General features: G+C 29.4%; 1 long non-coding RNA gene across 2 annotated transcripts in view; it reads left to right on the forward strand.

Moving 5' to 3' along the window:
* The window catches only part of LOC147815233 (uncharacterized), a 135,287-nt gene that overhangs the window by 87,206 nt on the left and 26,817 nt on the right, over window positions 1–21,264 (forward strand). Inside the window, exon 2 of one of the 2 annotated variants that reach the window (XR_015430809.1) lies at window positions 2,260–2,712. The exons of the other annotated variant lie outside the window; for it this stretch is intronic. This is a non-coding gene — a long non-coding RNA (uncharacterized LOC147815233). Of the gene's footprint in view, window positions 1–2,259; window positions 2,713–21,264 lie in introns of those variants that run through there. 2 annotated transcript variants of the gene reach the window in all.

Genomic DNA, 21,264 nt, shown 5'->3' on the forward strand with positions numbered 1-21,264 from the left:
GGTCGAAAACAAAACACGAAGGTGCTGGAGCCTTTTGAAAGTTGTTTGATGCAAACGTGAAAGCTCCATTCCTGTTGCGAGTTACTGCACTGCGTTACTTGTCGCCAAGCTTTCAGCCGCTGCAGGGAAAGTTCGTGATATGCCTGGTGTGTTTCAGAATGTTCGCCTACCTTTTCTGCGCCCTTGTACTGCGTGCATAGCACTGTTTTGAACACTTATTGTAATCACATGCTATTAAATTTTGCTTTTATAACTTAACTTCATCGTTCTTTGTGTGTTTTTGCCTCATATAAGACATTAAACTTTGACGCCCTCGAGGTGTTTTGCGTTTTGTTTTCGACCATGCATTCTTTGATGAAAATTGTTTGTATGGGTGTGTACTATCACTTCCTAAAAATTTTGCCCATCTTTTTAGAATCACCCTGTATAGTTTTAATTGTTAAATAAATGATAAAAATAATTGAATTTTTCAGATATTTTATTTTTGTAAATATGAGTTGTTTACTGATTTCCTCTTTTTTTTTCTATTTGATTTAATAAACACAACTGATATTACAAACAGGGATTGAATGTTTAAAGCTAAATATAGAATTCAGACCTAGAATACTTAGTTAATATACAGAACGTGTCAAAAACATATAAAATAATTCATATTTTATGTACTGTAAAATGAAATGACTTTGTCACCTTTTTGGTATAACTTTAAAATTGTCATGCAGGGTTCTGAATATTTTAAAACGAATGTAAGACTTTTTTTTTTTAAATGTGCTTTTAATTTACAGGAACTTTATAGTAAATGGTAAAAATAATTTAAAACGAACAGTTTTTCGTGACATAAAATTACCGTCTTTGGTGAGATAAGTTAGTGACTCATGATTATTAACTGTTATTTAATTTATTCTAGCATATAATTAAAGTCTCTTGTTTCCGCCGCTTAATGCAAATTTTTTAAAATTTTTCTTTATATAGATAGATAGATTGATTGATAGATAGAGATATAGATAGATATAGATAGATATAAGTAGATATAGATAGATAGATTGATTGATAGATAGAGATATAGATAGATATAGATAGATATAAGTAGATATAGATAGATATAGATAGATAGATAAAGATATAGATAGATAGATATAGATAGATAGAGATATAGATAGATAGATAGATATAGATAGATAGAGATATAGATAGATAGATAGATATAGATAGATAGAGATATAGATAGATAGATAGATATAGAGATAGAGAAAGGGGGGCTGCAAGAAGTTCGGATAAGTTTAAGAAACTTTTTATTATTATGAATAAGTAAATTATTATTAATTACATCATTAATTACATTATTATTTATAAGGGAATATTAAAATCAAAATCTAAAAAAAAAAAAATTGAAATTTTGTTTGGAAGTGAGTATTTGACAAAGTTTAGCACAAAAAACAAAAAGAATGGCAATTTTTTTTTATCAACACTGATCAGCAATCTAAAAAATAACAGCCGTTTTACAGTTCTTGATAAATCCAATTCTTTACAGTTCTTGACTGTTGTTGAAAATACAGGAATTTGCTATCTTTAAGCATCACTAAATGCTATTTAACTTCGACAAACGTGTGTATCACAAAATCAAAGCATTTTAAATAATGCTGATAGATGTAAAATATATAGATATAAAATATAAGATATAGAATATGTTCAGCACTCTATAGATAGAAACAATACAGGCATGATCGATTGGAAAAGACATTTTTCATCAAAAGTCTGAACTAATAAAGCTACACTATTTTTAATTCTCTCTTCATTATTTATAGGTTTCTCAAATTTCCAAACAATTCTTAAGACATTAATCAATTTATTATTAAAGTTTATTTTCGTACGAGTTGTAACATTAGAGTATAAAATAATAAAAAAATAGTAGTTGAATATTTGAATTATTTCAAAACTTGATCATTTTTTTAAAGTTTTGGATGGTATATATATCTTGCATGTACTTTATTGCCATTTTGAAAAAAACTAATCAACAACAGAATCAGACATAACACGTTGTTGCAAAGCATGACCTCTGAAATTTCAAAGTCAAACGGCGTTTCCAAACCCTTAAAACTGCTGATCGAAATCCAAACACAAGGCCAAGACGATGTGTTATGTGGTGCATCTAGCCGGATATACTTATAAATAACCTTGCTCGAACCCTTAATAATTAGTCTTAAGTGTAAAACGTATGCATTGCTGTAAAAGCCGCTAACCCGGTGATTAATCCTCCTCTAGGGAGTCAATTGCAACAACGCCATCTGGCGGTGCCAGCGAAGGTCAGCAGGGGTTAAAAATTTTCACAGATATGTTCATCAGTCTGACTTCACTTTCCCTCAGATGAAAATTAATTGTGGACCTTTTCGTGTGAATATTAATAACTGGAAAAGTTTGTACCAGACAGAAGTGACATTTTTAAGCTTCTGGAAAGTTTCAAGAAGGTATTATGTGTTTCAAAAATCTGTTTAATATATTAAATCCCGTTTGCTGAAGATTTAACTGTGCCAGATACAATGTATATCACAAGAACTCGGAACAGAACTATCATTCATAACAAGTTATCTCGAAGGCGAAGAGAAATAATATTCCTTTCTATTAGTTTATAATTCATGTTCTAGCGAATGTTTGCCATTTTCACTACTTTGATAATTTGTTATGCATGAAATAATTAAACTAAATGACTATATTACAAACAAACTTAATATTTCAAAATAACAATTTCTTATGTACATATTTATTTTATAAAAATCAAGTTTAAAATACAGAACAAAAATAACACTTTTGCTTGAAGAATTTGAAAAGTTTTTATTTTATAAAATAAGCTTTAATTTAAGAAGATAAATGTTTGTTTCCACACATATTCAAAAATTTGGCCTTTTGTATAAGAAGATAACAATAAATTGAGATCTTTCTCATGTGAATAATAGTTACTGGATAACTTTGTGGCAAGGTAAAAATAAAATTTTTAAACTCCCTGAATGTTTAAGAAGGAATTATGTGTTTCTAAAATTAGTTTGACTGATTAAATTCTGTTGCTAAGGGTTTTATTATACCGTTATTATTTACATTTATTACATAAATAAAATGTGTTTAAATCTTAAGAACTTGGAAATAATAAATATTAAGCAATTAACTGAAATGATGGACTAACTTAAACGTAAGTTTTATTTTTTTATGTATTTTTATTTTAAGTAGTTATCAATCATCATTCTCATTCAAATAATTTAATCTTTTACTCCAAAAATAAAACATTGTTTAAAGAAACAACTTTTTATTAAATTAAATTTGATCAGAATGTATACAATTTTTTAAAAAATATAGTAAGTATGCAATTTTCATTTCAAGCATTTTTTTAAATAATACCAGGTATTTATCTCACTCAAATAATTTGATCGATTACTCCCAAAACGGAAAAAGTTTATAAGAAACAACTTTTTATTGCTATACAAACAAATGTGAGTCCCTAAATTGAGGTCAAGAAGAATGTAATTTATTTTTATGTGTGTGATTAAGAAAGGAAAAAAAAAGATAAAGTTAATTGTAAGAAACTAAGAAGAGCCTTTAATAATCTTAAATAACTTGCTGCAAATTTTCTTGGGAATTTTTTCATTGTACTCATAAAAAGAAAAGATTTAATTCAACTATCCTTAATTATTTCAAAAATAAAATATAAATATTGATATTTTGAAAAATATTTTTATGATTTAAGAAACAATAATAATAATAAACGCATTCATAAAATATGCAGCTATTATTGCTTTTTCCACACAAATTGAACAAACAATTTGCACGTTTCGACACCGCTTTCTTCAAAATATTCAATTGAAATGCATGAAGGGGTGAAACATTTTTATAAGGAAGGCTATATCGTCACAATGGCATACTTTAATGCTTTCCAAAATCAACTAAAAATATTGAGTTTAATTCAAAAGTAATGCTTTTCCTCTCTCTAGTAAAAAATTTCAAGAAGGATTAATTGTGTTTTGAAACCCAGCTATCTTATTGTATGAATTGATGATAAATTGTCACATGGCAATATGCTAAATATATATATAATATTAGAAGGTATTTAATAAAAATTTTTAAATTTGACAGTGAAAAGATAAACACAGATTCCAGGAATTTTCTTAAAATAATCATCGCAAGAGTTGCAGAGTTGAAACCACAAGAAATATGTCTTAAGATTTTTACTCCAATGAACACTTCCGAATAAGCATTTTCTTTTTCGTGAATCCTTTGACCAGAGTGAAACAGAATATCTTCTTCAACGTAACAAATATGACAGATATCTTTGTATCTGGTGGCCTTTCACCTGAGCGCCACCTAGAGGCATTGCGTAGAAATTCATCATTCCAAACACAATAGACTAACTGGAGCGTTAATTTATTGTTCTGCGTCAGGAATTCGCCAAGTCTGTTGTCTAGTATTCTATGGCGACATGGATAAGGTCCTATGTGTCACAGAAGGGTGCATCATGTCCGTAGGGCTTCTATTCTGACAGCTTCCTATCTTTACCTACCCCTAATTCCGACAGTATGCATTGTCAGCAGCTGACTGTATGCATAACGCATGTATGGATACACGAATATTAAGTCCCGAACAGGACAGATAATCGGCATATAGCGGGCGCCGAATGGTAAATATTCGATTTGGGGGGTAAGGAGCTGGGAGGTGCTTGCTTATATGGAGAAATATACTCAGGATGATTACGGGGGATTGGAAAAGGATAAATCGAAATCCTTCTGAGCAACTGAAATTGAGAAACGATGGCGTAAACTTCATTATCTATATATCATAAGGAACTTGTAGGAGTAAATTATTCTGAAAACCTTAAAATTCCTCGTAAAAATATAATAATTTCAATGTATTTCAAATTATCTCAACATACAATGAACACATTTGTACATGAAACCATCAAAATACGAAGCAAATATTGATGCTAGTTAATAGTACAGCGAGAGTACTTGAAACAGTTCAAAACTCTCCAATTATAAATTCTGTTTAAATTAAGCATCAAAAAGGTATTTTTCGGTGAACGTTGCCCGCTGGTAAGTTCTAACTAAATTCCTGAGTAATATTTACTAATGATTCATTTAATGTAATTTTTATTTTATTTTAAATATCTTTTATTTGATACATCTATATATATATATTTCTCTTACACGGCGACAAAAAAAAGCCTCATTACAACTCCCCGAATGGCAACGCTGGAAAATCAACCAATGATTGCCGCTAAAAATGTCACATGCCAAATCTAGCTGAGATAGCTCAATATATAGCGCTTTTAAAAATGGAAACTGAAATAACAAGAGAGAGCATAAGCTAGGCAGAAGTGAGTAGTCTTTGTCGATAGATCTCTATTTTAGTATTTCGTCGAGAGCGCTTTTTTTCACGAATTTATATATTACGAATTTATTTGACGATTTTTGATTTATATCACGAATTTATTTGTTTTACTAGAATTTATTTGTTTATGCAGGTTTTTCCATTACAGCTCACTTATTTCAATTGTCTATTAGACTTAATTATAGCCAAAATTTTGACCTTTTTAAAGAGCTATCAGTTTTAGAAATTTTATCTTAAGATTTTATACTACAGCACATTTCTAATAGGTTTAACCAATTGCATGTCATTTATTTGAATACAAATTTATTTTAATGACTTAGTATTTACTAAAAAGATGGGATTTTTTTTCTTTTTTTTTTTTTTTAAAGTTGTTATATAGATCTGAATGATTGTTTTGAATTCTTAGAATTTTGTGCATTTGCAATGTACCTAAGTTAGTAGCGAGCGAGCTTGGTTTACGAAGCAAACCATATAAGATTGCGTAGCAATTTTCGGGGGTTGGCGAGCGTTAGCGAGCAGGGGGCTCAGCCCACTAGTTCATTAAAAAACTGGAACAAAGTTTTGATTGTAAAGTTTATTTTATGAATAGTTTGTGTGCAAAGCGCATATTTAAATATTATAAATTGAATTAATTTCTTATTAGAGAGTTTAATATTATATAAATCATTTAAATTAAAAACACCAATATCTTAGAAGTTACATTACTTTTACTTAAATAATGAAAAGAAAATGTTTCGAGAGTTGTGCTACAATATCGAGGGATAATTTTTTATCTGGATCTTACAAGATATTAAAGTATGAACCGTAAATCACCGGGTATCCTAAGTACAGTTCACCTCTCCAAGTATAATGCTTTAAATCAAAACTAAGCCTTTTCTTTAACTTTTAAAAGTATTTCAAGGATTTTTAAAGGGAAAAGACTGATGGATATTTCTCGATTCTTTCGCATTTGTTCGATTGTTTTCTCTGCAAAGCACCAGAAAGAAAAATCTTTTAAAAAAGAGCATTAAGAAAAATCTGAAAAATTTCATGAGGTCTAAAATGGAAGACCAGAGAGGAAGCTAATATAACAAGATTTTTTTTCTCATTCGGAAACATGTAAAATTGTAAAAAATAAAAAGCTGCAAAAACCTCTATCACGAATTCTACTTTTTTTCCCATTTTATTTCTCCCGTTTCCTTCTTTTAACGTTGTTTCCCATCCACCTATACTTTGACCCACTTTTCTTTTCCGGAAAGAGAAGGGAAGAAAAAACTGTAAAAAGTAGAAGAAAAGATATGGATGAAGAAAAGTAGGGAAAAATAAAATAAAGAAAGGATCTTCTTCTTTTAACCGAGTATTAGAGAAATTGAAGAAGTTTTAAAGTGCAACATTTTTCTCCCATTCGTCCATCCCTGTAGTTGAACGTGAAAGATTCAGGTTCCGGAAAAACGTTTCTCTCGCTTGCCACTATCTAAGAAATGCACAATGGTGCAGTACTTCTTCTATTTCTTTAAATGGGGACTGTGTACACATTTAGATACAGGAGCAGCAATTTTTATTACCAGTTTATGCTTTTCCTAACGCACTAAAATGAAAAAAAAAATATTTTAATGACATTATAGGAGTTACATAAATTCGTAACTTTTTAATTTGGTTTAATTCTTAAATTTAAAGAGTTAACTCTTGTTTATAAGCAAAACATCCATTCAATAGATATAATACTTGTAATAGCAAACATTAAAAATTGAATAAAAGAAAAATCGCGGGAAAATTTTCATAGTTTTGTAAAACAAATAAATAGTATAATAAAAAAGGAAGTATAATAAAAATATAGTATAATAAAAAAGGAAAGGATGTAAGGAAGTTTCCTAATTTTTGAATAAAACACGAAAGTAATATTTTATTAAAAAAGAATTTTATATTTTTCCGTGTAATGATTTTGCTGTAAAAAAAAATCTTCTCTCTCCAAAAAATAACAGTATTGTTGTATTTATCGTTTGGGACAAATTTAATAATCATTTCGGACAGTTTTTTAAATCGATTGTATTTTATGCATCGAAGCAGACGATATTAATTGATATATCTTTTACTTGAATTAGCAAGATCTCGTACTTACATCAGAATGCAATCTGATGAATTTGAAATCTTTAGCAAGCATTCGTGCTAATCTATAGTAAGAACGGTTTCTGAGAATAAGCCTGAATCTTAGCTTAAACTTAAGAATGGTTTCTGAGTACGAGCCTAAATCTGTCAAAAAAGTAAATAAATAAAAATAGTAAAAGTGCGGAATGAAAAACTTCAAATTCAGCTGGAGTGTCTGATCAAACTCTTTGGTATTTCTTAAAATACCTTAGCAATATTCTTATCTGTTTACTGTGACTATCAAATAGATTTTGAGAGTTTCACTCCCCTATTTAACACCATTCATGTTTTAAATTTCATAACCATTTTGTTTGTTTTTTCCTCTCATAACATTAGTTTGTAACTTTTAAATTTTTACTGGTATTATTAAATATATAAATTAAGAATGGTCATTACAGAACACGAAATAGAATTGTAGCATAAAATATAGGTGTCATGGTTAGCTTTTTTTCCGATTCACAGATAAATCATTGATTTTTAATTATTTCTTGTAATTGAATCTTTGTCTTTCTCTGTGTCAAGATGATTATTTGAAATGGGGACGAACATCTCCATAAAAGATGTCTCAAGGATATTTCATCTTATAAAAACTAAAACATCTTCAGATTATTGCATTCATTGTCCATTCTTGCCACGTACCTTGCCGCTTTTGTGATCAAATGTATAATGAAGAAACTCGAAAGAAAAGCGGGGGGAGGGAAAGATGACAATGTGGTGAGGATTGTCCCTCCCATATCATTCGGGGATTTACTCTCTTCCCCTTTTTCTTCACAAGAGGGATAGAAGAAGCGCAAGAGCAGACGATGATTTCTTCCGAATGTTCACCCCCTCTCCTACTTATCCAGCAATGGTTTTGGTGGTTGAAAAAACCCCACTTCCAGAAACTCTTCTATGCAGAAGAATGTTCCAAGAAGAGGTTTCGGAAAAGGGGGTTCTCCCTTTCTTTCTCATCAACCTCCTCACTTCCTTCCGTATGTTTGTGTGTGGTTGCCTTTGTGGCCGCCCCGGGGTCTAAGAAGGGGGGATTTGCTCCTGAAAAACAGACGTCAATATATCCTTCCCTTGCATGTTTACTTAATCTCTTTAGGAGGGGGAGAATCGTAAAGATGGCTGAATGACTAAGTCACTTTTTCATGTTTCTTTGCACATGATATTAATTTTTGTTGAAGATTTTATATTTAGATAACATGCTCACGAACTTATTTTTAACTATTATTAGCCACCTTTGGTGAGCAGCTGGGTCATCTTGCAAAATTATCTTGCACTACATCTAAACTTTTTAACCAAGCCGAATGCAGAGTACAACTGCATTTAAATATTCTAGTTCTTCAACCCATCATCTAATCCTAAAACGTTAATTAGTTTCAGACAATATATTAAGCACATTTTTTTACCGTATAGCTGTTACCCGTAGCGTTGTCGGCGCAGTTTAACTTTATTTCAATTTTTACTATTTTCAAGAAATGGTCCAATATTGTCAAAGTTCATTATGAGTTTAATTAAATTAATATTTTTAAATCTGTCCGACAGCCGTTAAATTACATACAAACCATGCACATGAATACAAACCACAGTTATTATGAGTTCTAGACGAGGCAGCAGAAGTATTAAAATTATTTCCATCTCCGTATTGACATAAGATAAAAAAAACTCATCCCAATGCTCCATTACGTATAATATGTGTGTGCTGTTGCTCGAAAAATACAAGATCCATCACCAATAATTGTCACCAAGATCCATCACCAGTATGCGACACAATAGTTCTATTTATGTTTCTACAGCTAATATTTAGAAAGAATAAGAAATTAATCTAAATTGCTTCGTAACTTACTTTTTCTCTCCATCAAAATACAAAAATTTTCTAAACAAATACTTCTCGTATGCTAATTCAACCCTACTTAAAAATAGCATTTCATCTGATACTATGATAAAGAGAGATAGACTAAACTAAAGGCATATTAACAGTATTAAACAGTACTAAGGAAATTATACTATATGTGTACTGAATGTGCATATGCATGCATCTATTCAAATATTTAACTGTTATGTCTAAAGACAATGCTTATAAACGTATATTTTCTTAATATACGCTCCTCAAATACTACTCTATATGATACAATTGGCATACTTTTGCAGTAGAAATGTTGATAAGTTCTTTTTTTCTTTTCTTTTTTTTACAATGGCGACCTGGAGAATAACCTTCCGTCATACAGGCATGTAAAGGGCAGATTTGTTTTCCATTCTTTCAGAGACACTTTATCAGACGAGCCTGCGTTGGCTCCTCAGTAAGGACAGCTGGTACTGAGAACGAAAGAATATCCATGCCTTGCCTGGGATTCAAACCCAGAGCCTGACCAATACGCAGGCAGGTCGGCTGTTGAAGTAATAAAAGCAATTTTTTTTGTAAACTTCATTTATTATTAGAGAATGTGAAGAATGTGAAGAAGAATTTGTCATTATTGCTCAAATCTAAAATAATCTCCCTAAACAGTTTTCTCGTTGAAGAATAAATTTTAAAATATACTGCTTCTTAATATGTTACGTTTTTAAATTATCATTTTCCGTTGATCAATGGTTTAATAAAAATCATTTATCCGTTTAACAAGTAGAAGCAACATTTTAATAGTTTAGTTCTTTAACAGTTAGAAGTTTTACAGTTAGAAAATAAAGTATGGATTTATAGCAAGGTAAATTCAGGCAAGTTACTGACATAAGCCAAATAAAACTTAAAAGGATAATTGATTTACATAGTTTATTTCCCAGTATTTAATATAGAAGAGGAGTTATTCGTGCACAAATTAAAGGAACTATTGCTCAGATTAGTAAGTGAAATAAAATGAAACAAAACTTTTCGGAATTATTTTTTTCATCTTGCACCTAATCCTTCAAATAAATTTTTTTCTCCAAACCCTCTTAAAGAACTGAATATACGTAATATATTCAAGATTGTGTTTATAATTATTTGAAAAAATGTATTAATAAATTAGTTATGAATGTCATAGCTAATGTTCGCATTATACTCGAAAGTTAATCAAAATGATACGTTTTTCATATGAAATATGTTCTTCTTTCACTGATCTAATTTCTGTTGTCTCTACCGATTTCAAGGAATCCAAATGGTTAAATTTTGAAGAAAATGAACATTTTAAATCGAGGCAATACTTTATACATTCGGGGAAAGCTTTTTATTTCACGATAAATAACTGCTTAAAGTTTCCGAGAATTTGTGGTATGAAAATAGCAATAGTCGATGCTTCGAAGAAAACTCGGGCATTTAATACGATAACAAATTAAATTTTTTACGAATTATTGAAACCTTTAGAAAGTTTTAATTTTATAATTTTGCCTCGTTTCCGCTTAAAGACAGTTTCTAGAATTGCTGTTTAGGGAATTTTGATCAATTATAATGCATTTTATTTTAAAATAGAATTTTACTTCACATGCTACCGTTATCAAATATTGTTTGAAATGAATTCCTAAAAATTCAATAGAAATTCAAATACGATTATAAAATAACATTTTTTTGTTAGTTGATTGTTTTGGTGTAGCGAAAATAATATGCGTATATATTTTACCTAAATATTTATATAGTATTGCAGAATATTGTATAAAAAAAATAAGGAAGATAACTTTTATTTTTGAAACTCCATAAATTATTTTACATTCTGTGCAAACCTTTATTTACTTGAATTTTAATTGATTTTTGCAAAAAGCACAAAAATGCTGATGTATTTAATATCGAACATTACACCTATACAAATTCCCAGAAATTGTATCATACAGCTAGTCGTCCTTTATATTTCCGGATTTATAAATAAAATATATTAGTTATTTTAGTTTCTCATGAATCATTATACTGTATTTTTTCCTGGTATCATAAAGGATTTACATGGGCCAGAATTATTACTTTTATAAAAATGTGATTTCACTTAGAAAAATTAAAACTATATCCATCGTCCAATTTTTTACCTTTTATGGGATACATACAATAATATAGTGAACTTCATACATTTTCAAAGAATAATGAATCAGATTTTCGGAAGATTTGAAGTTTATTTTCAAATTTTTGACGATACTATAATAACAGTTTTCTAAAAATGAAAATGCTGAAAATCAAATTCAAAAGTATTTTAACAGAAAAATTTATTTTGTGAAATATATACCTTTTACTTGATTATTAACTCACCAAAGTAATCTTTTCCGAAAAATAAATTGAAATGCATTCAGTTAATAAGTTTGGTTTTCACATTTATGGTGATTACTTCTTTAATTTAGTTTATAAATTTAATTTTTGTCTCAAAAGTATTCCGTTTTTGTTATCACAAAATTTTTCACCAATTTTTTAGAAGGGCAAGTCGATGAGTTTGTATATAATTCCTCCGATTCATTTTTAATCATGTCTAAGAAAGACTATGAAAGTTGGACATTTTCTAATTACTTTATATGAAGTTAATAAAAAAAGAAAGATATTTGTATTCAAGTACCATGAAGAGCAGATAAGAATTGAATATACTACTCTTGTAACTCTAAATTTTTGCAAGCACTGAAATAAGCGTTTTCAAAAAATAATTTTTGCTCAAAATCAAAACTCTAGAAAATATATTTTATGGCATAGATATCTTGATCATTAACTCTCCAAGGCAATCATAAATGCATTCCGTCAGTATCTTTATTTTTTACACTTATGATAATTAATTTTTTTAAGCCACTTTATAAATGTAATTTTTTCTCCAAAGAACTTCATCTTTGTCATCGAAAAATGGTTTACCAATTTTTTAGAAAAAGCAATTTGATGACAGTATATATTTTTTTTGTCTGTAATTTATTTCTAAGCATGCCTTGGCATGGCTATGAAAGTTAGACATTTTCTAATGACGATGTATGAAGTTTTTTTTTCCTTTAAAAAAAGAAATAAAGATACTTGTGTTCAAGTACCGTGAAGAGTAGATAAGAATTGAATACATCACTCTTATAACTTAGATAACTTCTGGCATATTTCTTGCTGAATGTAATATATTAATAAAATAAAAAATCTTGTGACGAACTGCTTGAAACTACTTCCGAAAAAAAAACTCTTTTTCGGTATGTCAAAGAAGTAATATCTTAACTTTTTCGAACAATATCTGCCAAATTCGTCAGAAAGAAATCTGGCGATAACTTTTTCTATCCTCTGCACAATGATTCGCGATGTCTTCCAAAAGTTCCGACAACGACAAAAAGCCTTTTCTCAAAATCAGTCATCGTCGATATTTCTTCACTTCATTTCCTCTTACAAACTTCGCTTGGAGAAAAAGGGTGAAAATTTTTCCCTTGACGCGTTACTTTTGCACCGCTGAATTGGCAACATCACTCGTTACTTGGTCTTCTTCATCCCTTCTATCTACTTTTTTTTCCTTGGACAGAAAAAAAAATTCTTTCCCTTGCATGGCAGCGGCTTCTCTGGCACGAACAGATGACGTCACACTTGTGATCAAGGTGGTTCGAGCAAACGATAAGACCCTAGGACTTGAAGCCCTTTTTCCAGCAAACGCTTGCTATTTTTAAGGCTTTGCCCTTACCACCTTGTTCAAGTCTAAGAGTTGAGCGAAGAGACTGATAACACTTCGATAATATTACGTGACATTTTTTTATTATTTTATTTCTTTTTATCTTTGTTCCCCTTCGAGCATATACTAAGTAGGCGGGGTTTCTATAACGATAAGAAGTTGATGAAAAGGAATTTGTCTTAAAATATGTCGCGTTCAGCAAGGAATATTTTGGAACTTTTCAGATAGAATCTTTTAAATTAAAGTTAAGTACTTAAAATATGAAGAACTTTTAGGAAACTTCTTTTGTAGATAAGTACTTCTTAACTTTGAACTAAGAAGTTAATTTAAATTGGACTTGATTCTTTTAATGTATTTTCTTGGGATGTGATAATTTTAAAATTGCAACATGAGGATACATTTTATTCTTTACCGGGTATTTGATTTTATTCTTTCAACAAAAAAAGACTAAATCCAACAGCATCTAGATGAAAAAACAATAAAGATTCTTCTGTTTAACTATATGTTATTCATAATTACTATTGAAAATATGCGTGCCTATATCTATGCATACTACCACTTAAAAAAGTATATTTAGTAAAATCCAGAGTTTCTATTAAATTTCATTTTCATATTCGGTTTTAAATGGCTGCCAGTTCATTTACATATCATTTCGCACATAATGAAAACATTATCTCAATGTTATCAGACATCAAACTAAAACATGTAGCCCATATTCTCATCACTTACTCTACATCTCTTTTGCAAAATGTACATGAATCCGAATTCTACTAATTTATGTCCGCTTATAAATACGAGTATGTCGTAATAAAATCGATAATAATCTAATTTATTGATTTGGTTTCATTTCTATAGGTATCCTACTGATATCGTAATAAATGAATGTTTTAGATCTAGAGCGGTTAAATATTTTTTATAGTTTAAAGTACAAATAGTTTATAATGTAAAAAGAAAATGCTTTAAAGATATAAGGAAATAGTTTATATCATAATAAAATATTCGAAAAAGATCCAGAACCAGTTTGTATCGTAATGAGAGAATACTCTAGATTGATCTAGAACCAGTTTGTATCGTAATAAGAAAATGCTCTAAATTAATCTAGAACCAGTTTACATTGTAATGTGAGAATGCTTTTGATTTATCCAGAACCAGTTTATATCGTAATGAGAGAAAACTCTCAATTAATCTAGAATCAGTTTATATCGTAATGAGATGATATCGTAGTTTGACGCAGAATCAATTTATATCGTAATGAGAGAATATTCTAGATTGAACCAGAACCAGTTTATATCATAAAGTGAGAATGCTCTAGATTGAACCAGAACCAGTTTGCATCGTATTAAGAGAAAACTCTAGATTGATCCAGAGCCAGTTCATATCGTAATAAAAAAAATTTTAAAAAAAAACTCTCAATTGATCTAGAATAAGTTTAAAACGTAGTGAGAAAATACTGTAGATAAGATGAAGATTTTTTCTTATACTGCAAAAGTTTAATATTTAATTCTTTGGAAATCTGTTAACTAAATCAAAAATTATTTGCGATGTATATTTTTTTAATGGTTGTAATTCAAAAATTTAACCTTTTATTAGAGACTATAAAACATATTTCTAGACGCTATTTTAAAATCAAAAATTAAGAATCAAAATTTTTAAAAAAATTTATACTTCAGAAATGACAAAAACTTCTATCAAATTCTGAGTTTTCTTCAATTTTTTTAAAAACTTTCTACAATTGTTTACATCGAAAAAAGGGAACTAATTTAAACTGTCGACAATTTCGAATAAGCTTTCTTTTGCAGACAAAAAAAAAGAACAAAAGAAGTTAAAAAATAGATTTTGTTCTAAGATTACTGCGCAAGAAATTCAATTTATTTGACCAAGTGACTGAGGAAAAAAATGGCTACTATAAATTTAATTTCTTTCCCTTTCTATTTAATTCACTTTTAACAAAAAATAATAGACGTAGCTGACAATTAAAAAAAAACCTTTTTACTTGATGTTATATATATATGCATATCTAGAGAGAAATTGTTTAATTTGATAATGCAAAATAAAAGGGAGAAAAAATGGTTAACAGCATGTTTTGAATTAAAATTATTTAAGAATTGTGAATAAATGTGATTCATTTTAATGAATCCAGGCATATTGAATTAAAATAGCTGAATTTTTTTTAAATCAAATTATGCTGAGGTTTATTTTTAATAGTTTTATAAAAATCTATCCGAATATTTTAACTTTATAATTATACATGTAAAGATATTTTTTTCTGAATAAAGGTTGTTTAAACAAAATGACTATAATCGCTGAATAAACATCATTGAGTAATCCCAAAATACAGAAATTTCATTCTTTTCAGTAATTTTTGACACAGTAATTTTTTAAAGGAAGCAGAGATTTTGCATTTTAACTTCCTTCGACAGTCTAAGCTCACCGGACGAAACATTATTCTCACCGGGTTCGAATCCTGCCGGCGGCTGATTGATACGAATTTTGCTCGCGGCTCGCACCGACCACAGTGCTGGTGGCAAATATCCTCAGGGTAAACCGATCATGTGTTAGAATCCTTTTGTTATCGGGCTAACAGTGGGAGGTTTAGGTGGTTCTTCTCGCATGTAACGCAAATGAGAGTTAATTCTAATCAAAAGTCCTCCACGAAGGCTAGTTGGACTTCCTGCTTGATTCAGGATTTCCCTTATCTTCTGGGTAGGGTTTAAAATTACACGGCTGCGGAACATTGACAGTTGGAAACTGAGTATTGAGTCTCATGTTCAATGCTGTATAATCATTCTGTTTAAACTTACTTTATTCAAAAAAATATATATTTCCATGTACCATTACATTATGACCACCCTCCATCTATAACAATGGGCTCGCCCAGGTTTTCATGGTTTCTCGCTCAGGAACAATGTTTTCATGGGGCACATTAGGACCCATAATCCTCATAGAACATGACGGCTGTAAGCTACTTGAACGTAGTTGCAGACCAGGTTCACCCATTCATGGCAACAGTTTTTCCTGCTGGGGATGGTGTTTACCAACAGGATAATGCACCATGTCATAAGGGTCGAATCATCATGGATTGGTACGAGGAACATTCCAGTGACTTTCAAGTCATGTCTTGGCCCCCAAATTCACCTGACCTCAATCCAATACAGTATTTGTGGTCCTACTTGGAAAACCAAATTCGTGCTGCCACGTTACCCCCTCGCAATGTGAGGAAATTGCAGGACCAATTGGTGAGCGCTTAGTACCAGATACCTTTACTACCAATCAGCACCTTGTGCAAGCAATGCCACGGGGGGTGCTAGCAGTTTTGAGGGCTAAAGGTGGCCCTACATGTTATTAGCAGGGTGGTCATAATGTAATGGCTCTTCGGTGTATAACTATAAAAAACAATAAAATATATTAAGAATGTTTTTCTCATTATCAATAAGGTCTGATTAATGAGAAAACTCTTAACATGAACCAACGTGCTTATTTCAACATTCTGCTATATTATTAGTTATCAAAATCTTTTAATGTTTTTATCAACATCTCAATCTGCATCATTTTAAATTTACTTTTTATCAACATTTTCGTTACGAATATGCTGCGAATGCTCCTTTTTTCCAATATGGAAACAGCATGCTTCATCAGACTGAAAGCATAAGTGCAGTAGCGTACATAGGTGCACTCCACCTGCATGATTTTTAGTACGCCCATCCTTTCACGGTAAAAAATTTCGGATCTGCAAAAGAGTGTAGCATCCTGAGTGTAGCATTCATAAAATCCATTTTTGCCAAAAAATTTTGTACCTTATTATTACAGTAATATTTAAATGGTTTTAATGATTTTGCAATGTTACAGTAATCTAATTACTCTCTAATCTAATTGCTCTGAAAATTACTGCAAATCAGATTTTTTTGTTTCGTAAACTTTTACGGTAAAAGGTACTCGCACCGGTACCGGTACCCTACCTACCAACCGTACCGGTACCCCCTTTTTACACTATTATGATTTGGATTTTTTTTACAGTACAGGCTTACCACCAAAAAATATAATAAGAAACAAACACTATTATGAAGAGATATTTAAATACTTATAAACATTACTTTTATTTAAGTTTAAACAATGAAAATCATAATTTCGATAATAAGGTACTGAATTGAAACTTTGCATACACTTACCACATTGAAATGAACTAGCTTACTATATTACTGTATTACAATAATTATATGCAACGCTTAGTTAACTGTTATTATTATTTATAAAATAAATTGCAAAAATGTAAAATAAAAATTTTATTTTAATGATATTTATTGTATTTTTTCGTATTTTAATGTATTGTGGTGCAGAACTACTGGGTAAAACTTCGAAATCAGCAACCGGATTCGCGCAATCAAATATTGAGCAAGGGACTTAAACTGAATTCGTCTTACACGTGAAACTTTGTGGACTACGTGTTTCAGAGAGCATTTTAGGAAAAGTCGCTCCGCATTTTAACTAAACAGCAAAATATGTCTGTATGTTTAGAGGAAGCTCGGAAAATACCTTTCAGGAACTAATGCAATGGCTCAGTTTGTCAAAGTATGGCATATCACTTTAATACCCAAAACATTTTATGTTTTAAGAATTTAATTGAGAATGAAAAAAAAGTATTTTCTTATGTTAAAAAAGTATTCTATCAAATTTTCTGAAAAAAGACCATTATTTAAACAATTAATAAAGCAAATTCTCAATATAAATGATCTAGGATCATTATGCTCTTTCTTAATTAATTGTATATTTATTTTCTTTACTGACAAAAAAGCTTTTAAATAATTCATTAGATAACTAAGAGTAATTGGCACACTCTTAATTGTATAAATGAAAAAAAAAGAAACTCATGTGCAAAAACAGCTTTTAAATGTTTTAAAACTAAACTCCAAAGGATTATGTAAGTAAACGTAAAATGGTTTTTTGTCGCTTTTATTCATTAAAATTTCACATAAAAATAAATATTTACTTATTTATTCACGAGCAAATAAAATGCGAATTAATCAAAAACCATTTAAAAAAAACACTAAACAAAATAAACTTTAAATAATTATCCTTTTATACTTATATTATTTTAACTCTAAAGTATTTTAAAACGATCAAAAATACGCTTTCCAATTGTCGCAGAAAATAATTATTGAATTCATTAAAAAATCTAATGAATTCTTAATGACATGAAATCCATTAATGTTGAGGGACTTACGATCATTCGATTTTACCGTCGAAAAAAGAACGAATGATATTACCGTAACTTTAAAGTGATTATCGAGAAAATGATCTTAATGATAAAAATGTATAACAAATACCGTTTTCACTAGCTCCATTGTACTATTATACGTTATTAAAATCTTATTAAATTCGTCTAACTGCGCTGAATTATAATGACAGTTAAGCTTGTAAAAGACTTAAGAATAAATGGGATTATCTTCAATGTGGTAGCTTTTAATGATTTCGTTTTCATCACGACTTTCGAATGCAAGATAAAAATTTACCATACTTCTATTTAGTGGTGGAATTTCTTTATTAAATTTAAACTTTCAATATGTTATTACTCATGATTAATGTAATGTATTGTCAGAGAAGAATTTTATATTGTATCTGTTTATAACGCTGTTATTACTAATATGTGCGAGACAATGTTAGCTTAAAAAGGATGTATATAATAAAATCAAAGATTGTAAGCCTTGTTATTTTACAAAAATATCTGAAAAGTATAATTTGTACACAGTAAAAAGAAAATTTTGTGTAATTTATTTAACGCCATAATTGGTGGCCACTACTGAATACAAAAAATTGAGTAATGAAACACCAATAGTAGACACCACAAATACCAATGACATTTCATTTGGTGTAAGGTAGTTGCAACTTTTTGGTGTTTCATGAAACCAAAACTTTTGACAATACTTTATATCCGTCTCTGAACAGCCGACCCAATTTTGTGCTTACGACTGCTAATGTTCAACTCCATAGCCTTGTAATTTTGAACCAATCCAGAAGATAAGGAAACTTCTGAATCAGTACTCCCAGAGGTAGTGATTTGTTATGGGAACATGGAGGACTTTGCGACTCGACAGATTTAACGTGCATCACTCACCATTAATACACGGGGAGTCTTCTATCGACCTGGGATCGATCTCACGAACTCTTTGACATAAGCCCAGTGCCCTACCAGCTAGTGACCTACCAACATTTGCCCATGACAAATTCACGTAAAAGTCAGTAGTAAGTTACTTTATAGCACAATTTATAACAATAACTTAGACCTAAAAATAACCACACGCCATTCGCTACATAGCATGCCAACAGAAAACAAGGGCGACAACTGGTTACGTTTTCCCATCTGTTCTTTTTTTTTTTTTTTAATTTTTTTTTTTTTTGAAGGTCGTTTAATGATAAAAATACATTAACGCAGAAAAACTCGGAAATTCAGAATTTTCATTAAAATGTTCTATATCTCCGTTCAAAATTTTGATCCTTATAAATCCATCAATTTGTGATGGAAAGATTCTTGTGAAAGACGAATTTTTTAACAATTCACATATTTTAAAGTTGTAATATATTCGCTAAATGTATTTTGCCTCCAATACATTTTTAAACAAAGTTCTTAAAAGTCAGTATGCTTAACTAAATTTTGTCGTCATATATTTATATTGTTTCTATTGCTGAATAAACTTTTTATAGCCATAAATTATTTCTAATAAGAAATTTATTATATCCAAGCAGAAAAAAATCACAATAAGTAGCTATTAAATAAAAAGTTTCTATCGATATAGGTAACAGATTCATAAGGTTTGAAGAAAAAGTGGCTACTAAGTTATTTGTCTACTGGCAGCTGGCTACTAACTGAAAATTTAAATTTTCATGTGTACAAGAATTATTTATTTGAAATGCATATGCTCAATGATTCTTGAAATGAAATTTGTTTATTTATCAACGCTGGTCACATGAAAACAAATTTGAATTAGAATTAATAAAACAGAAGTGGATAGAAATTAAATACTATCAAACGCTTTTCTATACATGAAAACTGTAAAGAAGTGTAAAATTTATGTTAGTTTATATTTATATTCATTAATCATGCTTGCTAGCTATAAAATGTATTAATGTTTATGAAAACTGTAAATAAGTACAAAATTTATGTCAGTAAGTACGATTAATGAGTATTAAGATTAACTGACATATAACTTGCACTTCGTTACAGTTTTCATATACAGTAATGATGAAAACTGTACAGAAGTGTAAAGTTTAAGTCAGTTTATCCTCATAATCATAAATTGTGCTTGCAATAAAATGAATTTATATGCCTTACTATATACTATAAAAATTGTGAAGAATTGCAACGTTTATGTCAGCTTATTTTCAAATTCATTAATCATGCTTACTAACTAAGGAAAATATTTCTGGTAAATAACTTTTATTAAGTATTTAATAATAACTGTTAAATAATATTTACTATTTCAAGTAAATTAAAATAGTCTTTTTGTTCACTTAAACACTGATATAAACAACATTTAAATCAATGGAAGGAAAGAGAGAAATAAGTTTAGAAATTTATCATTAATACTTATTTTTACAGCATTACTAGTTTGAAAGTTATTTAACACACGATTATTTTGACGCACGAAATATTCGCATTGTTTGCTTTTCGTTTTTTTTCTGTATTTTTATTACTCTTCAGTATTAGTCATCAGAAATAAAATATTTAAAATCTTCTAAAACTATATTTTAAAAAAACATAGCCCAAGAAATAGTTAAATGATTTTCTGTATGCTTTATAAATCAATAAAAAAACTTTTAAACCAAACTATTGATAAATGACTTTTTTCCCCTTAATTGAAAAACTCTATTCTTTAGATCCAGAACAGCCATTAAAAAGATTTTTTTGTGGTATCTTTCTATTTGTAGTTTTATTAATGTTTAAATATTTTAATCATGATGAATTCTAAATAGAAAAGATGAATCTTGAAATAAATAATTCTAATGCTTAAATTTAAATTCATATTTCAATGTTTTGCATTTAAAATGCCATAGTATGTTTTAGATAACATAGTCTTTACATTATTTAATATTATATTATTTAATATCTTAGTTCGTTGCATTTTTAAAGACGTCTAATCTTTAAGTAAATATGATAACTAACCTAATTGTCGATAATCTAATTCTTTGTAACGTAACTACAGGCCCAATTTTTCCACTAAAGTTACACCACCTA

This window comes from Parasteatoda tepidariorum, chromosome 2 (assembly GCF_982258835.1).
Source record: "Parasteatoda tepidariorum strain Cologne lab strain chromosome 2, Ptep-v5.0, whole genome shotgun sequence".
Taxonomy (NCBI): domain Eukaryota; kingdom Metazoa; phylum Arthropoda; class Arachnida; order Araneae; family Theridiidae; genus Parasteatoda; species Parasteatoda tepidariorum.